The sequence below is a fragment of the Argiope bruennichi genome, chromosome X2 (assembly GCF_947563725.1).
Source record: "Argiope bruennichi chromosome X2, qqArgBrue1.1, whole genome shotgun sequence".
Taxonomy (NCBI): Eukaryota; Metazoa; Arthropoda; class Arachnida; order Araneae; family Araneidae; genus Argiope; species Argiope bruennichi.
In genome coordinates, this window is record NC_079163.1 from 7,737,120 (window position 1) to 7,763,442 (window position 26,323).

Below are 26,323 nucleotides of genomic sequence, written 5' to 3' on the forward strand. Positions count from 1 at the left end.
TTCTTTTTCTATTACAAAGTGCATGAAAACTAATTAATTAATAATCGTATACAGTTCAGTCATATTTAAGTTACTATTGATGTTTTCAATTTATCTGTTGCCATTATTGAAATTTTTTGTGCCGATGGTGAGGTTTACTATTAGACAACCATAGGTGACCACTTGGAAGCATCACAACAGTGGAGTACTTGTCAATCAGACATTTATATCATAACATTACATCATAAAGCCGCGTAAAAATAAATTTCTCATTATAAGTATTAAATTGTATTGTTAATTAACTAATCTTATTTAATTGTAAAAGTATTGTTAAGCAGGTTAGTGAATTATTAATGTTTTAATTGGAGTCAAAAATATTGAAAAACGCCTATTTTAAGTCCAATTTAAACATTTTATCAATTATAAAAATTCATAATTTTTTTATCGGATTTATTTATATTTAACTATGAGTGTGAATATGTTTTGATAAGATTCGTAAGAATTTTCCTTTGCCCAGTGTTCTTGTAACGGGAAATTTTGAGTTGACACATATTAGTAAAAAGATTTTTATGTCTTTGATTACAATTGATAAGATTCACTAATTTGCTTAATAGATAAAGCATTTTTATAATTGATAAACCACTTTTATAACTAGTAAAACATTATTTTATCAATTATAAAAATCCATAATTTTTTATCGGATTAATTTATATTTAACTATGAGTGTGGATATATGTATTGATAAGATTCACTAGAATTTTCATAAGTGTGAATATATGTATTGATAAGATTCACAAGAATTTTCCTGTGCCCAATACGCTTGTAATCGGAAATTTTGAGTTGACAGATTTTAATAAAAAATTATTTATGTTTTTGATTAGCTTTCCGATCAAAGAAATTTAACTAATTAAACTATTAAAATTAATTGATTTTATTTTTGAATCAAAAAAAATTTAGCTCAATTGTGTCGATAACATTAATAAGTTGTTTAATAAAAGAAATTTAACTAGAATATATTTATATCTTTCGTTAGAAATCTTGCTGTTGTGCAAACTTTAACAGAATCTTAATAATCCAATTTCGTCCAAGTTAAAGAGAGATTTCTCGAATTATTATGTCTATATTTTGACAATCTTTACCCCTGAAAATGCAGAGAAGCAAAGCTTCAAATTCATCTGGAACTAGTATCAAATGAGAGCGAATATAATGCCGATGACAATATTTTTCTATCTCGTCTTCATTGTTCTAATTTTCTGTTTTTACCTTTTTTTAATCCTTTCCCAAAAGTATAATATAATAACTAATATAATATAATACACTAGTGGAATATAATAATCGGATAACTTATGAATCCTTTTTACATAAAAGATAACTCTCTTAATACCCCTGTTACAAATTTAATAAGATAATTGATATAAACAATGGATAATTTTTGTTATTAACTAAAACATACTAAAAATGTAACTTTGTCTTTTGCTTCTTTAAAATTTGTAATAATAATGCATTGCATGCAAGACACCCGTATTAGTTGAAATAAGAAGCATAGAAAAGAGAAAAACTCTCCCTCCCCCCCCCCTCCTTTCTATTGCAGAAGTAGTAAAACACCATCTGGGTGGGGGTTTCTGCTTCTTTATCTCCTTCTCTGACACAGAGGTTAGCTGGACAATATTTCATTCAAATTACTGCTCGGTTAGCAATGAGACATTTCACCCAAATTACAGATCTTTTTAACAGAGAAGAAGAATAGAGTTCTGATAGCACGAAATCATGCTTCATGCTTTATTTTTCTCTATGATTACAATGCTTTCTTTTACATAGTGAATAGAGACGTTAGCAGATTGACTTTGGTAAGGTATTGTGAGGGTGAAATTTGTTAGAGGCGTTTAAAATCCTGAGCCGTCGTCATTTCGTGAATTACCTGGGTGAAGTGATTTCCAGTCACGATGCTTAGAGAAGTGTTCGCTCACGTTTCAATTCAATAGAAAAAAACATAGAATCATTAAAGTCGAAAGATAAATTGTTTCGTAATATTTTGTGCACAGAAGCAAATGGAAGTGGTGAAAAAACTATAATAAAAACATGTATTATTCTAGTAAATGGTTTTAATGACGCTGATTGACACGGTAAATTAAAAATTATTTTAATCTATGATTATTTTGATGGATTTTTTTTTTACCTTTCATGTTAAAATGTAAAGCTATCTAAGGCTACGTAAACTAATAACAAATCTGTTGATACTGATATAAACAATTAGTTAAAAAGAAGCTACAGTACTAGTGGAATAAAAAAAGATATTGGCAATATTTACTTTTCAGGAGTTATTCAATGTAAAAGCAGACTCTAATCCGAATATTATAAAAACAATTACTACAGTTATATGAATATCAATATCTGCTGAAGCATCCAACTTTTTTTTTTGTTCTAACTGATATCAAGGTAAGGAACAGAAAAATTACAATTTTTAAAGCACACATTTGTTTGATCTGAATGTACTTGAAAATATTCCATACACATTTATTAAGTATTAAATACTATTTAACTATTTTAGCAATCATTATTTACTAATCGTGTGTTCATGTGATTTAGATTACAGTGAAATGCTATTAAAGGATTTTTATTTACTTTTTATTTCTTATCACGAATTGCGTTTACTTCAGAGAAACGACAGAATATAAATGAGAATTTAATAAAAATGAGAGTTATGTTAGACCTTCATCGGATTTTTTTTTTAATTTAACAAATTACGTTTCGAAACATTTTCCATTGTTAATGCCATAAGACGCTTTAAAATTAATTCATTTGAGAGGTACTTGGTGGTTCTCTGTGTATTTGAGGATTTAATAATCATAAAAACTTTTTTTTTTTTTTTTTTTTATGGAAACAATTGCATATTTCACAAGAAATGTTACTAGTAATATCGAAAAGTGGTATAATATTTTGTTTAAAAAATACTTAAAGCATACAAATCCCATTATAAAATTAAATTTTTTTAAAATAAACTAGTGTGAAATAAGTTACAACTTTTCAATTTTTATTTTACTTAATTTAGATAATTCACGTTACATTTTGAAAAATAAAAGATGTTTATAATATTTTATGAATGAAGTTTCGAATAATTAATTTAAGATACTTTGTGGCTCATTGAACCAATTTATTTTCTAAATTAAATAAATTATTTCCCCTTTTTTTAATGATCAACCAACATAAAACATAGAATTAGTGAATTTTTTAAAGTTTTTTTTATTCGAAGCAGAATTGTGAGACTCGTGATGAAAAATTAACATGCACTACAAAGATGATATTTATTGTTAAGGAATAAAAATAAGAGAACAAGTCAATTTCATGTTTTGTTGAAACAAAAATTAAAATCCTATCTAATCTATGAATACAAAAAGTACCAAATTAATTATTAAATGAAAGGAACAATTAAATTTGATAATAATTTGTAAAGATTCTAACAATTTTATTTTAGTAATCTTTTTTAAACTATTGTTATTATTCAGATAATATTAAATTAAATTAAAACCAATAAATATAATTAGAAAGTATAAAATATTTTAAATGATGTTGTCTTGCTAACTTTTACGGATTATCAAATGCATTTTGTAAGTTAAGAACCTGCTTTTGGAAAGGAATTTTTTTTTTTTTTTACTATTTCATTTTAAATGATCCTTTATTCTTTTTATTAATTAATTTATTTTAATACTGTGGAGTGGCATTTAATAGACAGGACGACAGAAAATTCTGCAAAAAAATACTGGAAAAAGGAGCATTGTTTTCCCCAGACGTTAAGATATGAATTATTTTCTTTTCAGCTTAATTCCGAGTTCATGAAAAAACACCAGAAACCATTATCAAATCAGCGATCTATCTCTTCACTTTGTATCAGTCCAATCTTGTTTTCCTAAGGCCTGTTGTTTCTCTTCGCTAGATGCAGTCGAGTGCGTCCGATTGATCCATTTAGAGAATGAGGCGCTCTTGAGTTGGAATCTCTAAATGATGACTTATGATCCCAGGAAAAAAAAAAAAAAAAAAACCATGTCATTCATTATCTTTTTACGGAAGTTAAAAGGCGAAATGAGCTGGGGAAATATTTAATGAATGGGTATTAAATTACCTAATAAACAATCTGTGCCTATCTTCGACTCTTCCCCCTCTCCCCTCTTTTAGAAAGCAACAGATCGCCAAATTGGTGAAACTTTTCCCTGGACTCTTGTTAGCATTCAGTCAGGCGAGCCCGCTAACTTCCCGGATGTGAGCTGAAAGGATGGAGTAAAACCAGGTAAAACGGAGGGTGGGACTTCGAAGAAAAGGAGCACTAACAGATGGTGACAAAGACTGGGAAGAAAGAAAAGAAATCATGCTTAAGACAACACTTGGAAGGGGGGGGGGCGACACCTCCCTCATAAAAATACTACTCGGTGAAAGGTCATAGGGGTGGTTCTTTCCTTAGAGTTGCATTCATAAACAATTCTTTACTGACCCGACGCCTTTTTCAACCATTCATAAACAACGAGCGTTGTAGCATTTGAGGGTCACAGTTGAGTTAAAAAATGCCCTACTACGTAGAAGAAAGCGTGGAATGCTGGTCAAGGTCTTCAACCAAGCTTTGTCGCCCACTCTCATGCAAACTAAATCCGCGATTGGTAAATAGATCTAGTGAAAGGTTTTCCATTGTCCGAAAATTAAAATTAAGTACACTTTCTCTAAATACTTTTTCTAAAATTAAGTACATAATATGAAGGATTTTGTGTCAAACTCCATCTTATAGAAAAAAGAATACCTTTAGATTATCAATTAGATTTCAATAATTTTTATACGATTAAATCAAAAATCAATATTATACTTTTTATGTAATCAAATTAACTGCTTCAAATTTGGTTTCTGTACTGATTTTTATGTTTTGCAACAATTCATATCATACCAAAAAAATAAACTACAAAAAAATACTTTGATCCTTTTTTTAAAATTAGTTCCTGTACATGGATCATGTGTCCGGCTTTAAAGCTTCTGTACCTGTAAATTTGATATATTGAAAGAAATAAACCTGAATCTAATTCAATGGAATCATTTTTTTAAAAAATTCTATTGATTTTAGATGATATAGGTTGAAACCCAAACTCTTTCATGTTTAATATTTTTAATGTAAAGCATACTTTTGTATAAAATATTGTACTATGCAAAATCTTTTTATCGTTTGAAATATTTGTTGGTATAAAATTAAAGTATCTTTTAAAGCAGATGATTTTAAAACTTACCGATAGCTGATTTTCTACATAAGATAGTAATATTATTTATATTATTATTGCAAATTTTAGCACAAATGCTGAAATATAAGAAATATTAATTAAATAGTTGATTTTACAAAAAGAAAAAAAGAAAAAAAAAAGAATATAAATTGCATCCATAATTTTCCCAATACAATTGCTAATCGTCTGCTTATAAATTTTTCTCTCAGTTTTTTTCTGTAACAGTTCTTTGTATATATTCTTGTTCCTCAAGAAAAAAAAAAAAAAAAAAAAAAAAAAACATTAGATCAAAGACGATTTACTTTCCTAGCCTTTACATCAATTTGAGCGGTGCACTTATATTTTCTTGTGGTTCACGTTAACTCATTACTTTAAAACAAACAAAAAACATTGTCAACAGATATTTATTAATATAAAAAGAATTTTAAAAATAGTAGTAGAATAGTTCAATTCTTAACGTTGCCTAGGAAAGGAGTACCTAAAAATTTCTTTATTTCAGAATCATCTAGGCTAATTTTTATTTAAATGAATAACAATTAAAAAAATTGAATTGGTATCGTTGAAAAAATAATAAAATTTTGAATTTTACGATGGTGTAAAAATATTTTATCTAATAAAATTTTCTCGGATATTTTTGAGGAAAAATTGCAAAATTTTGGTTTTCCTCTAATCAATTGAACATTTCACAAGTTTTGGAATTTTGTGAAGTTTTCCACATTCTTTCTCTTGTCTTAAATGATGAATATGCAAAACTTTGTTGAATTCGGTCTAGTTGCTTAGGAAAAGATATGGAACATACATACATAACCGCAATGAATTTTATTTATGTTAAGATTATAATATATAGAAACCTTTTATATCTATAATCTTTATCGTCCGCTTTTAGTTAAAATTAGAGCATTCATTGAACCAGATACCGAGAGCAAATTTTCTCCATAAATTTAAATATTTGCTATGTAAATACTGCAAATTTTCTTCATGACTGTTAAAATATAAGGAAGGTTGTTTCCATTTGAAGGATTTATTGAAGCTGGGTTTTAAGTCAGCTACAATTACTGTTTCAAGACCAATAAAATTATTGTCAAAGACTTGTTAAAATAAAAAGAACATAAAAAAAAATAGTAGTAGAGCAGTTCATGTCTTAACGTTATTTCCTTATTTCAGAACATTTACGTTTCATTTTCCAAATAGTAATAATAATAATAATAAAAAATACAAAGAGCTAATTTACTCCATAAATTTAAATATTTTTTATGTAAATACGGCAAATATTGCATACGAATGTTAAAATATAGGGAAGGTTGTTTCCATCTGAACGATTGATTTAAACTTAGTTTTAAGTCAGATTCAATTACTGCTTCAAGACCAATAAAATTATTGTTGAAGACTTATTAAAATAAAAAGAAAATAAAAAAAATAGTAGTAGAGCAGTTCAAGTCTTAACGTTATCTACAAATTTCCTTGTTTCAGAGCATTTACGTTTCATTTTCCAAAGAATAAATAACAGTTGATGGAAAAATTGCACAAAAATAAAATTGGTACCGTTGCGAAAGTCAAATTTTAAATTCCGTGATGGTGTAAATATTTTCGTAATAATTTCTTACGATGTTTCTATCAGAAACAAAACAAAACATTGGTTAATTTTAAATAGTCTAAAGCGTCTGCTCCGTCATATATTTATTTGTTCGTTTGCTGTCAAAGGCTTTTCTTGCCACAATTTGAACGATTGACTTATTGCTGCCTTTGGACACTACTAAATCACTACTTTGGAAGAAATAAAAATTTCAATACCATAAAAAACATTATATCTTGATCTAATGCATTCTACAGTACAAAAAGTGATGTATTGGATGGTGTAATATTTTAGAGCATTTCTCTATTATTTTTTAACTCGAATAAAACTAGTGTAAAAATATTAATTCTTGAAAAATTATATAAAAAAATGATATGCATGTCGAAACAACCTGAATCTAAAAAAAAAAAAAAAAAAAAAAAAAAAAAAAAACTGCATTAAATTTTTTAAAAATTTTTAATTTCTGAAGCTATTAGAACAACTCTATTTACATGAATACATTGCCATGAGAAAGAAAAGAAGTACTATTTAAGTACTAAGTTATTAAGTAGTAACTATTCTGCAGTCCAATAAATAATCATTAATAGTTTTTAACATCACGATAAACAGAAAAAACAAAGTACAGCGAGATAGAAAATAATTCCACTGCATTTAAGTTATTCTTCATCTTTCACTCAGTTTTCTCACATGTTACTCTATCCAAACTACACGTAACGAATTCAGTCCCTTTTAAAATTCTAATTTAGATATCTTCTCATTCTGGTCCTCCTTTCTTTCTTTTTTTTCCGACATTCAAATTAGCCTATATAAATTTATCTAAACACCCAATCAGTGTTTCGCATTTTAAAACAGATTTGTATTTATGGATCCTCGTGATCAGTATTATTGCAGAAAATAACGCAAAAGATCCGCCCAATTCCTGTTTCACTATGTAGTTTGGACAAATGAATGTTCGCAGAAATAAACTTCCGGCGTCACAATTCAACGACACAATAGAGTAAATTCTGAGGGCAATTTATTACAGTTAGTTTTCAAACAAAGATTGAGATGCAAAATTATCATGGATTCTCATTATTCCTGGATTCTACCCCCCCCCCCCAAAAAAAAAGTACTTCGTTAGTGACTTATAGTGTAAATTTCCTAATTATACGTCTTTTCTTTGTTAAGCAGGTTCCGTTTCCAGTTAACATAAATAATTTTTATGTTGCTGTACTGAATGCTGTTTCTTGTGGCCATTATTTCCTAAGTTGATACTTTATATAATTTTAGGAAGTTGCTTTTCTCTTGTAGATTATTTTCGATGAAAACATTAAATTTCTAGAATTTTTCATTTGGGCATTTTTTTTTCTTCTAAATGAAACTGTATTTTACAAAATTAAGACACAGTTCGTTATTGAGATATACTTTGCCAGAAAATGTTCTGTAGCAAACTAATTTATTTCGTCTTTAATGCAACACTTTAAGCAGTGTCTTTAATGCAGAATTCATCATATTTTATTTAAAATATCTTTTGTCTTCTTGCTACTATTCCCTCCTGCTAATGATTTAATAAAAAAATCTCTACGTCATTGAAATTGGGAGAGAATATTTTAATAAATTACTTTGATGGAGAAAGATTTATTTTCATCTTTTTGGTAAATGTTGAGATTTTTTATCATATGTATCTCAAATGTTTTATAGGTACTATGCATACAAAAGTTTAAACTTTTACATGATTTTCATTCTAACATGACTGCGTGAAACTTTCATTCTCATCTAAAAAAACAGAAATAACAGTTAATGATCTTCTAGGATACATCGACATACTTAGTTTAAAAATTGTGTATCTATCAGGACTTCGAACCAAAGAGAATTTTTTTCCTTTTATCGGCAGATTAGTCTTAAAAATATATTTTAAAATTTATTAAACAAATTTGAGATAATTATTTTTCTGGAGATTAAAATTAACACTACTCTCACAAGAAACTACACAGAATATTTACACATGTTTAGAACGATTTCGAGAATTAAAAAAAAAAACTGTTTTGAAGTGAAAATTTCAGGCAGTAGCTTATTATTTGAAATGAGAAATACCATCTGCTCATCTACTTTTCTCATCATTAACTACACAGGGTATTTCCTCATCTTTTAAATGATTTCGAGAATTAAAAAAAAATATTTTGGAATGAAAATTTCTGGCAGAAGCTTATTATTTAAAATGATAAATGACATCTGCTGTTTTTAATTTTATTCTTCCTTCAAAATGCCGCATGTAAAAACGCTGTGGATTGGAGGAAATGTTTTCACGCTTTCTGAAGACAAATATACATATTCTAAAATTCATAAATGCTGTGAAATGGATGGTATTAAAGTTTCTAATTGTGAGATGAGTAGCATTATTAATAAGAAAGGGAAAACTGTCAATCATTACTTTTACATGGGAAGAAGACACTAGACGGATAACCAAAAAAGTTATTTCAAATATTTCTAAGATGAAATTGCTGGTAATAAGAAAAACTCTGCCGATTCAGATATAAATTGCAAAATGTTTAAATGCATCAGTAGCAACAATAAAAAAATAATAATAAACCAAGATTTAAATATTAAAAAAGCTAAAAAACGTAACGTTCACCAGCTTTGGCTTTGGCTGTGGCATGTGACTCAACGCAGATCAGTTTGTAGGACCATGCATGAAAACTTTTGAACAGATGAATGGAATTGCGTATGAGCTTTGATGAAGCATGGATTTACCTAAATGATTACCTAATGAATAACAAATATGTCTATTTACTTTTGAAAACGAAGCGAAAACTTGTAATAACCAGGACCCGTCAGTGCAAAGAAAGTTTCAGTAAGCGGTTTATGGTTGTCGCAGGGCTCTTCTACAATGGCAAATAAAAGCTAAGAAGAGTGGGGGATTTTTTAAAAAATTTAGTCACACTTTCAATATATTCCTGCGAAATATCCTGATGTTTCACCCATGGGCTATTGTTAGTTTGGTCTGTAGAAAGAAGCTCTTTCTAAGCTCAAACCTACCATGATTGATGGATTTTGATTAATAATGACAGAAGAATGTAGAAATATCCTCTGGAAATTTTACGAAACGTCCTTTTATCATGGAAATCATAATGTAAACTTATAGTCCCGATAAATGGCTATCAGATCGAGCATTAAAAAGTCATCTTTACATTTGAAACATTAATTAAAGGACTTCGAAATTGCTCTAAATACGTGTTAATACCCTCTGTATAATTGGTTCCAAATCTTGGAAATTTCTAACAGGAATCAGAAAATAAGTATATCTGTCACAAGAACACCAAATTTAGTATTGACTTATAACTTCTACAGATCTTCCTGTAGTCCATTTTGAAGTCAACGGTGCTGTTTTAAAAGTAATTATTTCTAACGATATTTAATTAAGAAAAATAAAAGGAATTCTTAAATGAAAATTATCATCAAAGTGAATTCAAAATAGCAATTTAAGTATTTGCATTTCCGGGTATGTTTCGTACCAGGGAGAGAAACTGTGTCAGAGTGTAGTAAAGTAAATATTAGTAAGAATATATGCTGCCAAATATTATCATAACAGGATTGATAAAACGAATAAAAAATTGAATTTATCCCAGGAAATAAAGCCAGAATCAACGTTAGCTGGTTTGAAAGTTGATCTGTTTGTCAGAATTGAAAAATTCTTTTTCTCTTTATTAGCTTATTAACACTGGGCTTTTGGGCGTTATGACGCAATCCCTTTCGTAAAATCTTTTACTTCCCTTAGTACATTGTTGCTGTTTCCCTGCCAACGTGGCTGCGAACAAAAGCATCGGTCGCGTGTGCCGATTCCAAAAGTATCGCGTGGTCTTGCATTGAAATTGAACAGAGCTCATGTTTCTTCTCTAGGAAGGGGAGGGAATGTTTACAAATTAATAGTTTGTACACCAGTGCATTTTCCCAGGGATTATTACTCGCTCAGTTTATGAGTTCGTTCGCATTCCGCTGTTATTTTTGTACAATATTCTGTTTCCTTTCGAAGCCATTTTGCAGCTTTCTCAGTTTACTTTTTAATTAATTATGAATTTCCTATATATATATATATATATATATATATATATATATATATATATATTTGACTCCAAGCTTCTATGAATAAAGAATATTTTCTCTCAAATTTTGTATTTTCATTTAAAATGACGATCCGCCTCAAAAATGTTTTGATTGGGTTCGATTACATATTAATGACCGGTTTGAAACAAGACGTTTGAGAAGTGGGTGTTTTGGAAAGGTTTTTGTATTTTTGATCCTTAGCCAGATTATGAGCCAAAAATATTCAAGAACTTTTAACTAGTTCGTAACTTTTGGGCATTTCCAATTAGAAAAAATATTTCAGGACGAATTTAGGGTAGTATACTGTTTTTGTTATTCAATAATTATCTGTAAATTTTAAATGGAAATCTTCTATTGATTTTTTTCTTGTAATTCGTCAATATAATCCCACAAATACATCCGAAAGCTTACAGAAAATGATAAAAATAACTTTCATTCAAAATTATTTGTACTTGCTGCAACCAATTAGTGTTATTAGAACTTATTTCCTGGCTCGGGCAGGGTTGTTCTTCCTCTGCTCTATCTGTGAGATGTGTGAATGTGCCCTCCTGTAAAAAGGGGTTGTGCAAGCGAATGCGTAATGCGTGAGTAGCAAAGTCGTACTCTTGGCCCTAGTACTACTAAACTACTACTACTACTACTAAAAACAAGAGACGCATCCTATCAGCTTAAATCGCTGTCTTCATAACAGAGGGCTTGTCCATAGGCAAGCGACATAAGAAAGAACAACATAAAATTGATTATCGTTTACCTTCGTTTTTAAAAGCAGAAGAATATGTGTGTATGTAACGACTAAGCATGACTAAAACAACTGGAGTGGTTCCCCCCTCCCCCTCAAAAAAACTTTATCATATATTTTCTAATAAAGGAATTATCCCCTCCCCCGCATAAAATTGTGGACCTTGGATGACATTGGTGGACCAATAGTTACAAAATGTAGAGCATTTGCGCAAATTTAGCATTTTTACTGAATCTATTGGGTGACTACGTTTTTGGAAGAGGCTTGCGGTTAATATCATGCGAAAACCAAATTTTTGTTTTTAATGTGTTGTTTTTCTCAACCGATTGAAACCGCATTTTGATACATAACTATCATTGTAGTCACAAAATCACATACCAAATTTGATATATTTAAGTCATGACATTTTTGAACTATCGCTTTTATATGCTTCTGAAAGTACAGATCGATAGACCTTGTTCAACCCTTTTTCAAATTGAGCGCAAAATTCGACATATGTCTACACTAGAGATATTAAATCTGTTAACGAATTACATTTATCTGGTCTCACTTTGTTTTGTATATTCGAACTGTCCGACAGACAGACTTCCTTTGAATAGATTTTATTCAAAATTTGATTGAAATCCAGAAATTTAGTATAAAGAATCTGTGCACCAAATTTCATTCGTCTATCTCAAATCGTGTGTGAGTTATTTTTGTCACAGATCTACATAATGGCAAAAATGTATTTTTTGAATTGTATCTTTGAAATGTATCTTTTGAACTTTTATTTATTGAGAGGTAAAAAATGCAGAGATTCGATTTTTTTGACGATTACAATACTTTCTCTGTTCTTCGTATACGAAAAAATAAAAAAAGTTTGATTGTTATTTTGTTCCAAATTCTTGTGGAGGATATTTTTAAGGCCGCTTTTTTAAAATTAAAACTGTTATTTAATTGATTTAACATAATTTTTCTGTGTAGATAGATATCTCGAGCTCTTTTTTTTTAAAAAAAATGCAGTGCAAATATTTCATTTTTAAGTATATTTTTAGATGCATTGGTGATGGAAATTGTGTAGTTTTTTTTCATGAATTCTAACATAAACTGCATCTGTTTGTATATTTAAACAAAGAAATCAAAAATTTTAAAATAGCCTTTTTATCTAAGAATTTAAATTTGATTTCTGCATGAAATGTTATGAGTATGTTTTTCTATTCCAGTAAAGTATGTTAAAAATTCTATTCCAGTAAAGTATGTTAATGAAAATCGGATTAATTGGAGAAATAAAACTCGTAGTCTATCAGTGTCGAACAGCATAAGAACAATGAAAATTAAATTGCTATGCGAAACAAAATCATCATGTACCATTAAATTTATTGGTAGGAAATGGGCAATTCTGCCAACTGAAATGAACGAACTTTATTTGATTTGAATTTTAAAAACTAAATTTAGAATTAATTAGTATTCAATATTTGAATCAGGATTAAAATTTTTAATATTTTTCTTGTATAATTACGGTCAGTCAGGGTAATTAGAAATGAACCTTGCAGACTTTGTCATCTTCTTCAAGTGATGTATTAGAAGGAAAATATTCCTGTAATTTATGCGAATGCATAATCATGTTCAGGATGATTCCTTAAACAAAGCCTTTTTTCAAATTAATTTATTAATTAGCCAGTCTCAATGACAGTGACGTTCATCTTTACCTCGATATGTTTCCAGTTATCCCACATACCATGGAGTAATTGGGAATACCAGATTTTACTGCTTTTCAATAACAACATAAATACATAGTTATTGGAAAATCAAACACCGATGATTCGAGATAAATTATTTCTTCCATCTTCACAATTTTCATTTCTTATAGAAAAGAATTAAAATTCTTATTTTCAAGCTCCTCGCTTAATATCACATTATTTTTTTTCCTTCCTCGACGTCAATTTTCTTATTTTTCTTCTTTATTCAAATTTAATTAGTATTAAATTACTATTAATAACTAACTTTCGCTAGTGCGATAGGTTATGTCTGTAGATCATATAATGGATTCTTTAAAAATATCGTCTTTGTGCTTCTAGGAAATGAAGATGACCGTCTTTAAGCCCCTTTCCACATAGAAGCGCGAATATATATTCGTTTACTTTATACATATTTCTAATGCACAATTATGGGTTATGATTCTAATCAATAGACAAAATGCATAGATTTTATCAGCAATAAATTACTGAATCTCAAAAACAAAATCTATTAATAGGAAGCTCAAAATAAATAAACAAATTTCATTATTCTCTTAAATTCAATGTGCAGAGTAGTTACATGCTTTCGATGTTTTTGGAATGGACTTTAAGAACAAAAAAATTCTAAAAGGAATTCATTGGATGCTATGTTTTTAATTTTGTCTTACAATGAAAGTTCTTGTTTTAAATTCGTCGATAGCAATCTTGATGAGGATTTCTTAACGTTTGTGGTGCGATCACCAAATAGGGTTACAAAATCTTTCGCCATTCCAATTTAATTTAGATTTTTCAATATTTGTTCACAAAAATTTTCAAATATATAAAGAAAATTTCTTAAATGATTCCTTTCATTTGAGCTTTCTATTTATCATTAATGAATGCGCATTTCTTCATCTTTTAAGAAAATGTCGATATAATGACACAATTTTTAAATGAAAAGAAATTGCGAGATGGTTTTCCATTTAAAAAAAAAGTTGTGAGTGGAAGAAATACTGCTCTACCTGAGTATTATATATAGGCAAGATACGAAGATTCTTCTCTAATATAAATTCGGACTTATACAAATGATAAGTTGTGAAGGCTCAATTAACATTTTAGAATGCGATTTTTTCTTTATCATTAACTAATGCTTTATTTTTATTTACATTTTTTATAATATTGAGGACACTTTTGAGAACAAAACATTAAGGCATCAAGAAAAGTTTACCTCGTAGAAACAGTCGCCCCTGCTAATTAATGCTAACAAGTAACGATGAGTCATTCCATGACTATTTCTTCTAATTTATTTTGGATTCTTAGAAGTTACAAGAAGGGAAGGGTTTCCGCAAAAATCGTGCGTATAATTAGTAGTAAAACACCGATAACCGATTTCCAATCCGTCAGACTGAAAACGCACCGTACCATTAACTGAATGATTAATCATGATGCAAGTAATGGATTAAACGTATAATTAGCAGAAATTCAATGCAGTTTTGCGTGATGATACTCACATTTTATTTTTATTACGGAGCCGCAGTCAAATCAGAAAACTCGGACGAGGTGCACAAAACCTCTCTCCTATTTCCCGGAAACGAGACAGTCATCTGTAGTAGAGGAAAAATCGACTTTCGGACTGTATAACAACCTTCTAGACAGCCTATATTTACAAAGAACGAATAAGCAGATGGTTAAAGCGTCATTACAGTACTTGAGCGTTCATCCTGAGTTCATTCTAGCTGTTTGTTCTGTATGTCCAAATCAGCTGCTGTTGATTCGATAGCATCGATAACCAAATTGCGTGCAGAATCCCTGTGATTACGTTACCTTCAAAGACTGTCCTCGAAACTCTCAATTGAGTCACGAAAAATTTCGTTGATCACTTTCAAATCACTTCTAAAATAAATACTAAAATACTCGAAGGGAAAGGCGAAATGATTTTTTTTTTTTTTTTTTTTTCATCAGAAAACTGAAATCAAAGATTTTTGAACTTTTAGAGTTCATTCAACTACGAGATCAAGATCAGATTTTTTTTTAAGATTTTATTTATGTTTGATATACGATCTGAATTTTAGGTGTTAGGTGTTAAAATGTATTTAACTGTAGCGCTTTTAAGACCGATTGAATTTCCAATAGTTATTTTTTAACTTAACGCTCCTCCCTTGGGAAGATTTATTTTAGTCTTTTCAAACTCCTCTTAGAATAAAAGACGGCCGCAAAAATTTTGCGATGAGGGAGGATAAGATATCTTCGGCGAGAGGTAAGGCAAAGTTTCTCTAATCTAACTTCAAAAAAGTGTACATTAAAAATACAATTAATTTTATATTAAATTAAAAGTAATTCAAAACTTAATAGTATATTCAATTATGAAAAATATTGATTTGCAATAATTCCTCATTTGTAAGCAGAAAGAATTATCCGACGGAATAATAGAGAATTCAGAATGCTGAACTTCATCATCTGAAATGGAATGTATCACACTGATACTGGAAACAAATTTTCGTATTATTATTTAAATCTCGTAGCAATATAAAATAATTTCCCAAACAAGTGAAAATAAATATTTACTTATTATTCAACATAAGTGATATTTTATGATAATTGTGGGAAACGCATGTTAATTAAATGGAAATTATATGAAATGAAAGCAATTAAATGAAATGTTAAAGAACTTCCGAAAATCAAATTTTGATTGTTGACCAAAATAGAAATTCTGCTATTACAGTTATTTTTGTAAAGTGAATGAACATTTGTATAAGATAAAATTAATATATCTTAATAAAAACTAGATTATAGAACCAATATTTTTCAATTAAAAAATATCTTTTTGGAAATATTTCTTATGATAAATTTCTATATGCATACACTATTCTAAAGCAAGTTTTTCAATTCCTCAAATTATACTAAAGTTCTTATAAAAATAAGAAGTATAGTGAATAAGTATTCATATGCTGCAAAATTCACTTGAATCTGTTTTAAATTTTAGTCTTTACAAAGAATTTTTTCTCTTCAGTTTTACGAACGATGAAAGGTGACATTAAGAAATGCTAAGTTTGAAAGCACACATTTCAGTGCTAAAACTGAATTATAAAATAAAAAATAGTTTCAGTGAAAATATCCAAACATGTAAGGTGAGAAAACTTAAAATAACCTTTAACTATACAGTAACTGTGCCTCGCCTCTTCCAACAATGCTTCTACCAAGTTAAGATAATAGGGTACGCATTCCGCATGGAAACAACATTTTATACTTTATGAACAACATGAATTTTTTCTTCGAATTTAAATACAGAAATTAATTGAATGAAAGTTGAACTCGTTCTTTTTTATATTTAAAAACAAGAAAACTACGTATAATATAAATGACCAAAAACGATAATCAAAAGAAATATTAATTTGATCATAAACTTACGCAAGCACTGAAAGTTCTGGTTTAGGAAAATAAATTAACTCAGTCTTCAAAATGCTGCATATATTTTATAATTTATCCAAGCAATTTTACATGCATATTCCAAAAATAATAACACGTTTCTAACAAATTACATTTTAGGATGAAAAAAAGCACTACATGAAAAGAAGAAGGCATAAAGAAAGGCATCGTTTGTTCATAAAAAATTAGTTTTTCTGAAATGGATTCAACCGTTGCAACTTACAAAACTGTTGAGAGACAAAAATAAAAGGATCATTACATTGTTGTTTATATCTTATTAAAAAGTAACCTATTTTAATATTTCATTTTTTAAAAATAGAATGGACATTTTGTTTAAAAACAAATATAAACCAGTGGGAGTTAGTTATCCCTCGGAATTTTTCTACATGCAATCCAATAAAGACGTATTCCCCCCTCCCCGATGTTAAATTGTTAACCTTGGGTAAGGCCGGGAATGCCATGCAAGGCTTTAGCTAGCAAAAGTGCGAAATCAAGATCTTTAACGTAAATCCAGCATTTTTACTGGATCTATAGTACGAATATGTATTTTGGACGCTTTTTTTCTGACTCATTGAAGCCAAAATTTAATACGGAACTATAGCTGTTGTCACAAGATCACATGTCAAATTTCATTGATTTAAGTCATTGCGTTTATAATTTATTTTGCTTACAAGCATGTGGAAGTGCAAACCAACAGACAATCAGCCAATCGGCCATTTGGTTAAAAATTTAATAAAAATGCACATCTTAGATGCCAAATATATGTATCAAATTTTATTTATCCAGCTCTTTACGATTTTGTAGTTATTACGTTTGCCTGTCACCGAACAGACAGACAGACTTCCTCTGAATGGGTTTTGTTCAATATAGGGTAGAAATCATCAAATTTGGTCTAAAGTCGATATATCCATTTTGATTCTTCCAACTTAATACGCTTTTGAGTCATCATACCCACAGACTGAGTTATAATGACTAAAATGCATTTTTCGAACCCATTTGAAAGATTGATGGACTTGGAAATTCGTTAAAATCTCGAGTTAGGAATTTTTAACGATTACAAATCTTTGTCAATATTTCGCATACAAGAAAGTAATGAGAAACAAAACATAGCATACCAAAAATGTATTCAGAATAAATTCATTTATTTAGAATTTTTATGTTATGATAATTTTTAGACGAGATTTAAGTTATCAGATTCTTTGAAAACCAGCCCTCCCTTCCGAAAACGTGAAGATTTTTGATGGAGAAAATATAATTTTTAGCGACTTGAGGGAGAGAGTGGGAATTGTCCTCACTGTTGCAATAACTTAAAATAACGAGTCTTGCACTCGATACTATGTCTGATTTTAAGAATCTTCTCACTTTCAGAGACAGATGCCTATGATATCGAAAGAAATTCAAACTGTCCGGTTCACTTTAGGTCTCAATAGGGAAGATCAGCTGCCTATGATTGCTTTCTATATTATTTTTATTTCATATCTTAAAAATAATATTGGATCCATTACCGATCCGTTTATTTTTAACCATATGTATGGCGCAGTTTAGCCAAGATTGGCTCTTGTGCCATTAAACCTCATAAACCATAAACCATTACCGATCCGCGAATAAATGATTATCACATTTTGAACTTAAGAAGTTAATTAGTCGTATTTTAAACTTCAAATTTTTGAAAGTAATTTTACACACATTTTTAAAACAATAATATTCAAGCAGCATTTAATATCCTAAATCATCACATTCTTATTTGATATGCTAAATACGACATCCAAATTTTGGTTGTTAATATTTATACTTTTAAAAATGTTTAAAAAACAGAATATCTGAATTATAGTAAAAGGAAAGTTAATTTATTTTATTTCAAATGGACGTTTAAAAATTTTCAAAACAATAAAGAATTATATCACTAAACTATGAAGCAATACAATAGCAATAAACTATATCTACCATTCATTTTGAAGGATTATATTACAATAATTGTATAATCACTAAGAAAAGAATAATGGATAGTTTTTCATTTTATATATGTTTTCAGAGAATCGATGATAATGTAATTATGTTCGAAGTATATGTATAGAAAGCATAATAATTTGTCTTAGAAATGTGCACACATCTAGACCCTTTCGTATCATGGCATTTTATTTACTATCCAACTTTGACCTAAACCATTGCTCTCGGAATACAAGGAGGATGTTATTCCTTTGCGCTATGTCATGGAGAACCGAAAGAAGAAAATACAAAATGCAGAATAAGTTAATACACGTACCAGAATAGATGTGAACAATAGTAATCACTCAAATCAGTTTACATCCGTTCCGTAGATAGATTGAAAATTATTAATTAATAAATAGAAGCAATCAATATTACGATAAAGTCTATATGAAATAAATATATTGACAATATGAACGCAATAAATGAAAATAAAGATCAAGAGTTTAAATGTGAAAGAAAGCAATGAACAGAGTGATTCCAAAATCATGTGACAAACCTTAAGGCTAGGTCAGGGATACAGACACAACTCGTTCTTCCCCTTCATGGATTGTGGTGGTAGAAGTGTGAAGGACTTACAGGTTATTCCTTGCCGATGAATCCAATAAAAGAAATAGATGCATTAGATTATGTAAGCAACACAGTTTAATGAAACAACCGTTTCAAGTAGCAGTATAACGCATTTGAATAAATAACAAATCTTGTGCAATTTGGTTAATAAAATAACAAGTAAGAGGAACCTTTGTAATACTTAAAGTAAATGTTCAATGGACTTGCGTCTGAAACTATAAACATTACATGTTGCTCTTGGTACAATTGTGTTTTTATGTTTAAATTTGATTAAACTTGTTTTCACTTTATCGGGTGCACCCATTTCTTTAACTAGGGTCGTTCAGATATGATTGATATAAGTCCTCTTATGGCGTAAACACACCATAGCAAACCATCGAAAAATGAGTACCAGAGGTCATGAGCTGTGAGAATACCAAGAAGACGTTAAAAGTTTGGGAATGAGTGAGGAAAACGGTTACTCTTTCCATCAATGTCTTTGCAGGAACAGCCAGAAAAGATGGGAGCTGATTACAGTAGTGCAACTAAGTCAAGTCTCACACCGGAGTGTGATATTATCTTTTCCCAATTGATTATATTTTACTTTAAACTAGATACAAAATCAAGAACATTTTCTTTCAACACCATACGATGAATCTAGCTCCCAGAATCTCGGGTAACAAGTATCTGGCATCTTGGGTAGCAAAGTTTTTGTTGAAAGATGGGGGTCGGAGGGTGATATTCTTTATCATATGGTATCGGTGTGCAGATACGAGCGAAATGTGTTGCTCTGGTTGCCAACTTCAAGAATTGACAGGAAATTGCAGCCAAACAAGTGAACTCAAGATAACGCTTACAGCAGCAAGTGTGGATGTCGTGGTTAATGTGATTAGGGTGAATATCCGATTATCTGCAGAGTAAAGAAATGCCTGTGCATTGCAATGCGACGCAGAAGTGCAGACTGCTTCCTATAGATAGTTCGCCAACACTCCCATAGAATAATTCATCGCTGAAATTCGGGAATCCCAGCCAAATAGAAGAAGTACGTAGACTCGAATAGGGAAGCATGTCTAATATTCAATTTTGTGAATAAAATTTGGATAATGCTGCGGTTAATCCTCAGTTTTTGTGAATAAAAATTGAATAATGTTGTGGATAATGCCAAGTTTTTGTGAATAAAATATTTCCCATTCCTGCATTTCTGCAACATGAATGCATTTTGCATTCCTGTTGATTACTGAAGAAGGGCATAAGAGCTTCATGCACGTCATTCTCCGTAGGATTTTCGCTTTGTGATAATTATAACATGTTCTATTGTAAAAAATAAATTATTCTGTATGTCTGACCTTCCCTTCAAATTTGTCGCATGGTTTTAGAATCGTCCTTTTAAAAGTAAACTCATAAATAACTTGGATATATTACCATGATTAACAATAAACGAAATTTAATTTATATATGTTTGCCTATTAGCTTTTTAGGAAATCAGAAGTGAATGGATATTTTTCTGATGGAATGTGGATTTCATTAATATTATAATTTTCTCTACCACTTCTCTTAAATTACTCAAAAGTCAGTATTTTATTTAAAAATTAATACTTTTGTAACCTTCACTACTAAATAAGTGACTATTCTCTTCTGGATTAATTGATAACTATCGACTTTTCCCCGGGTAAAAAGTTTTCGATTGAGAATTGCTTTCTGTTTTTTTTTTTTTCATATTATATTTAAATTTTCCAATAGTAAAATCAGTTTTCAAGAATAAATCCAGAAATATAGATTTTGAAGCAAATCAGCAGCAACAAATTGCAGAAATAAGACCGCCTAAATTTATAATAACTTCAATATAGGTAATAGCGAAATTGCATTCGGAAAAAATATGATCTGCTTTGTAAGATCTTTTCCCACGATCGAATAATTAATTGGGATAAACATTGAAACTGATATGTGCTTTGTGGAGTCCAGATTTGTTTCTTCAAACAGAAATGAAAAGATACCAGTCTTTCACCACTACATACAATTAACCACTTTCTAGCCGTTAAGAACACTTTCAAAAATAAATTAATTCACTCAAAAATCAAATTTATAAATAATTCAATGGTTGATGTCTTTTTCTAATGAGTCATTGTCGCTTTAACAGAAATTGTAATTCTTTAAGTTGCACATCTCTGCATGAGACAATCATTCCTTTAATTAAAAAAAATATATATCTTTAAAATTTTTATAAAGAAGCTTATTTCTGTTCCCCTAAGTATATTTATCTCTTAATTAGATTTATTTCATTATAGGATTTTTTTATTGTTCAAGTAGATTTTAAAAGCGAAATAGTGGAAGCTTATCATTCAATTCCCGAGAAGATGGCACTGTGAAATGGAGAAGTTTTAGGAGTCGTAAATGAAGTCTGACATAAAAATGAATTATTATATATTCATTTGTATAAAATTAAAATGATTTTATCTAAGTTGATGGTAGTTAATTATTGCTAAAGAAAGATACTGGGATTTTTTTTTTCTTTTCCTAAGTCAAAAACAATTTAAAAAACTTTATCATGTTTAAACCTTTGCTTCAATTAATAGAAATTTTTTAACTTGCCTTTTTTTTTAGGGCAACAAAAAGAAATGACAAGCGATGAAATTTCTTGTCTGTATTCTTGATAATGTGGATTAAGGGACGCCAAGAATTGTAGATATTTTTATATTACGATCAAACACTTTGAGCTGCATTTCTACATTTGGTGACAAATTTATCTTTAACTTTTGAAATAATATAAACTTTTCTATTCTATTTCAAAGTTCTGTTATGACTAATTTTTTTTGGGGGGGAAGGGGCTTTTGAGAGTTTTTAAGATGAGAATAATACGTTTGAGAACTTGTTCCTTCTAAAATTATGAATCCATTTAAAGAATCATATTTATACCATATGCATTCCATTTATTTATGCCACACAGAACCTGTTTATATCATATTATACCCAAATATAATATGGTATACCTATATGTTATATCTATAAGTATAATACCTATCGATATATACCTATATAATTATAATATAGGTATATACTTATATATTATTAGATATTAAATATTATACTATTATTATACGAATTTATACCATATATACATATAGTATATTCATACTATATATATATACCATAAATGTTCGATTTGTATCCAGCCTAGTTCATCTTTAAATATTGCCAGAATCTTTCAAAAAATTAATAACAATATATTTTTAAATTTTATTAATACGACTGAAATATTGAATTTGTACAAAATATCGTACGTCTCATAAAAAATGTAAAACACCAGAATTCAAAATATAGCTTTTAGTCATTTTCTTTTACTGAGACATAAATATAATTTTATGCGCAATTTATGTCACTTCTACTTTTCATTTACTCATCAGAAATATCAGAGTCTTTGCTTTGAGTGAAATTTTTTTAAAGTGAGTGATACAAACGCGTATTTTTTCTTGTATTTTCCTGTATGTGATATATTTTTGCATTTATCACTTACACACTGTTACTGTTAAATTCTTTTCTCACTCTTAATCTTGCGTCTGACTTATGAAAAATTTAGGTTTTCTTATCATTTATCATTGGATGACCTAAAATTGCTGTTTAACTCTAAATATTAGTATATTTTACTGAATCTTAAAACTCCATAATCAGAGTTAAACGAATAGGATGCATATGTCGGTACTGTAGGAAAAGAGAAAGATTAAAAAGTTAAGAAATAGCTGCTTCATTTTTTTTTTTTTTTTGGAGAATTTTGGAGATATTGAAAACTAATTTTTGAATTAGTTATCTTGCCACAGGATAGTGGTGTAAAGAAAAAGGAGAAATCATGGTAATATAATGTCCGTGTTTTTGATAAAAAAAAATTATTAATTCGAGATCAACTTTAATTTACAGAACTAGGATACATAACTAAGAAAATTCGAATATGATAGCAAACACAATTTCAAGAAGACTCAACAGTAAGGAAACAAATCTAATATTCAGAGAATTCTAACTAAATTAAAAGGGTTTTGTATTTAGAACTACGTCTTTATTTTTGAAAGGGAAGTAAAATTTTAGACTATATGTCTTTAGTTCTAAACAATATTTAAGAATCATTTCATGACAATATACAAAATTATATTTTCCTTGATGTTAAGAAAAGATTAGCTAATTTCCTAGAACAGAATTTTTGGTTAAAAATTTTTTTTAATAATATCTTGTTTTCCGTACTTCATTTCACAATGATCATTTTTAATGGTACCAACAAGACAAATTTAAGGAAAACGCGAGGAAAATTCCATATTAATTATTTTAATAACGTCAATGCAAAACTAAAGAAAACTAGAAGATTAGTAATCTATTATGTTGTTCTAAAACTAGAAGAGTACATTGCAATTTTTAGCACCACTTATTTTCATAGTGAGGTACATAGAATCTTTTGCAAATGGATCTCAAATAATTTTGATTAAATGACGTATTACTTTTCTATAAACGACTGCATCTGTTCAATTTTTAAAGAAAACTTTCAAAATTGTGCTGAGTATAATGGAATATTTTTCTTATAAAATTTTTCTGTTGATTTTTTTAATGCACAAACATTTTCAAGTCTAAAACGCTTGTGTTTAATTTCATAGAATTACCCATATCATAAAGTGATATTTTAATTTTGCAGTATTCTATTTTTTTTATTTATGTATTTTGCTTTTTTTTAATGTGACAATAATGTCAATAACCTTCATATGAAAGGATTATTGAAAGAAATTTTACCCTTATGAATCGGTAGGTGTAAAAAATGGAAACAAATTTATCATCATGTCAACCAACTCAACATTCAGTCTTAACTCAATTCATTGAAAAATATTTTTTTACATCTACATATAATTCCAGGGCACATTTATGAAAAATGTCGTTGAACACACTTTTAGAGGAACCCACTCATAAGAAACTTTCTCCGCTAAAAAGACACGAAAGAAAAAATATAGAACAGTATACTTTGTTCAGAAAAAAACATGCACAACAATGAATCCGAACTTTCAAATGAAAAAGGACTCAGAATCGCTTCTTCAACAAAAGGCGACAATCAGTTTGAAGGTGGCGGTAATAATAGTCACCTTTTATACTTCTATTAGAGGACAAAGATGCCGCCTCGATCATTCGCCAACGGCGTCGCCCGTAGCGGTGCGTGAGCTGACAGCTGAATACAGAGGTATAATTAAAACTGGAAAAAGGTGCAAATTATTGCCATTTCCTATACCCCACCAAGCACCCCCTGCCTCTCTATGATGAGGGGATTAGAAACCCTCCCCAGTTGAAAAGATTGTATATCATCCCACAGAAAGGTTTCCGCTTGCAGTGCTTTGGGGAAGTTGATGAAAATTATCCCCATCATTTCGCGCTTAGCTTTTTCTTTTTTTAAATATCCCGATCTATCATTTCCGTGATTCTGCAACAGAACTGGGTGCAAGGCGGGAGTGGAATGACGACTCCATTGCGAGTTGGCTGATGAAAAATGACCTCGGAAGAAATGAATCTCGTATTTATGGAAAGAAGAACACAGACTTAACTCCGACGAATGAAATGGGATTCATATCTTGAGCAATAGGAAATAAGCAAGAATCATACAACATAAACTTTTCAGCATTGAGATGCGTTTCCGTTCCTAATTCAGTAAGTTAATTGCATTTAGATGAGTACCCCGCTTTGAAGTGGCGCTAAAATGATTTCAAACGACTATTTTGAATCATTAAATATAGTACTTTATGCAACCTTAGTTATCTCTCATGCAGGGTATTTAATAACTTCCTAAAGATTTAGATGTAGCCATATATTTTCATTTGGTTTAAAGCTTTCATAGATGTAAAAAATTATATTTTATGTTGTTTGTATTGAAAAACGTAATGATTAAAAAATAACAAAGTCTAAATTTTTATGAATCTTTCGGTCGTATTATTTATATTTAGTAAAATGTTTGTGACACTTTAAAGTTTAATAATAATAATAGAACATTTCACTCTCCCGAGGCTAAAGAGAACACAGTTATGAAAATTTGAATGCCACTGTTTTAAATAATTTCAGTGGCTGCCTTAAGGAAAGTCAACAAATAATGGTTGCCCGGAATCTGTCCTTGACTAGCTTAAAATAAAAAAATCCAAAGCCAGACAAGTCAGCCAATGCTTCATAGGACACTTGAAAGAGATAAAAATGGCCATTTCAAAAAGTGTATGTGTCTCAAATAGCGCAATAGGTCAAATTCAACTCTTTATGCAGAACATCATCACACGGTTGATTTTATCTCCTGTTGCGAGATTTTGATTTATAAGAACTCTATTGGAGAACAACTTAATCTCTTTTATTTATTATTGATCAACATCTTGCTATTTTTAAATTCCATAGAAAAATGCATTCCATATCATAATGCTCCTACAATTTCATTTCTTCAAATAAATTATGAAATTTTATTTTATATTAGTTTTATCAAAAGCCAAAAAGTATGAACGTTTCAAGGACTAGGCCGAATATAGGGCAGACCCATCCATTTTGCTGAACATAAAAAGTTAATAAGTAAGGAACAACATAACTTCTATAAACATATTCTAATCTGTGTTCTGAAATGCATTCGCCATATTCCTGTAGTTGTTCTTCAATCACTAAGATATTAAAAAAATGTTTGTATTGCTAAAAGCTTTTGGTTTCAAAATTTCAAAAAATGTTGATATATATATATATATATATAAGTAACCAAAAATATAAGCATTATGTAATTAAAACTTATTATTGAAACAATCTAAAATTAAAAGAAACAAAACTAAATTATTTCGAAATCGAAACTTTAAAAAAAAATACTTGCTCATTAAACTATCCTTATTTATTCCCAATAGTTAAATTTCATTAAAAAAAAAACAAAAAAAAACTGAGATTTGTGACTTGTAGCACTGGCAGTTATAATTACTATACGGGAAAAAATTTCTTTAAATACTTAAAAATTATCCTGGACAAAATCAAAGATGAAGATAACTTTATAATTAATAGTAACAAAGAAGTACTGGATTTT

At 29.2% G+C, this 26,323-nt stretch overlaps 1 protein-coding gene across 1 annotated transcript in view; it reads left to right on the forward strand.

Annotated features, from left to right (window-relative positions):
* LOC129960424 (transcription factor LBX2-like) overlaps positions 1-26,323 on the forward strand; it is a 109,763-nt gene that overhangs the window by 38,699 nt on the left and 44,741 nt on the right. The gene's annotated exons all lie outside the window — the stretch shown is intronic.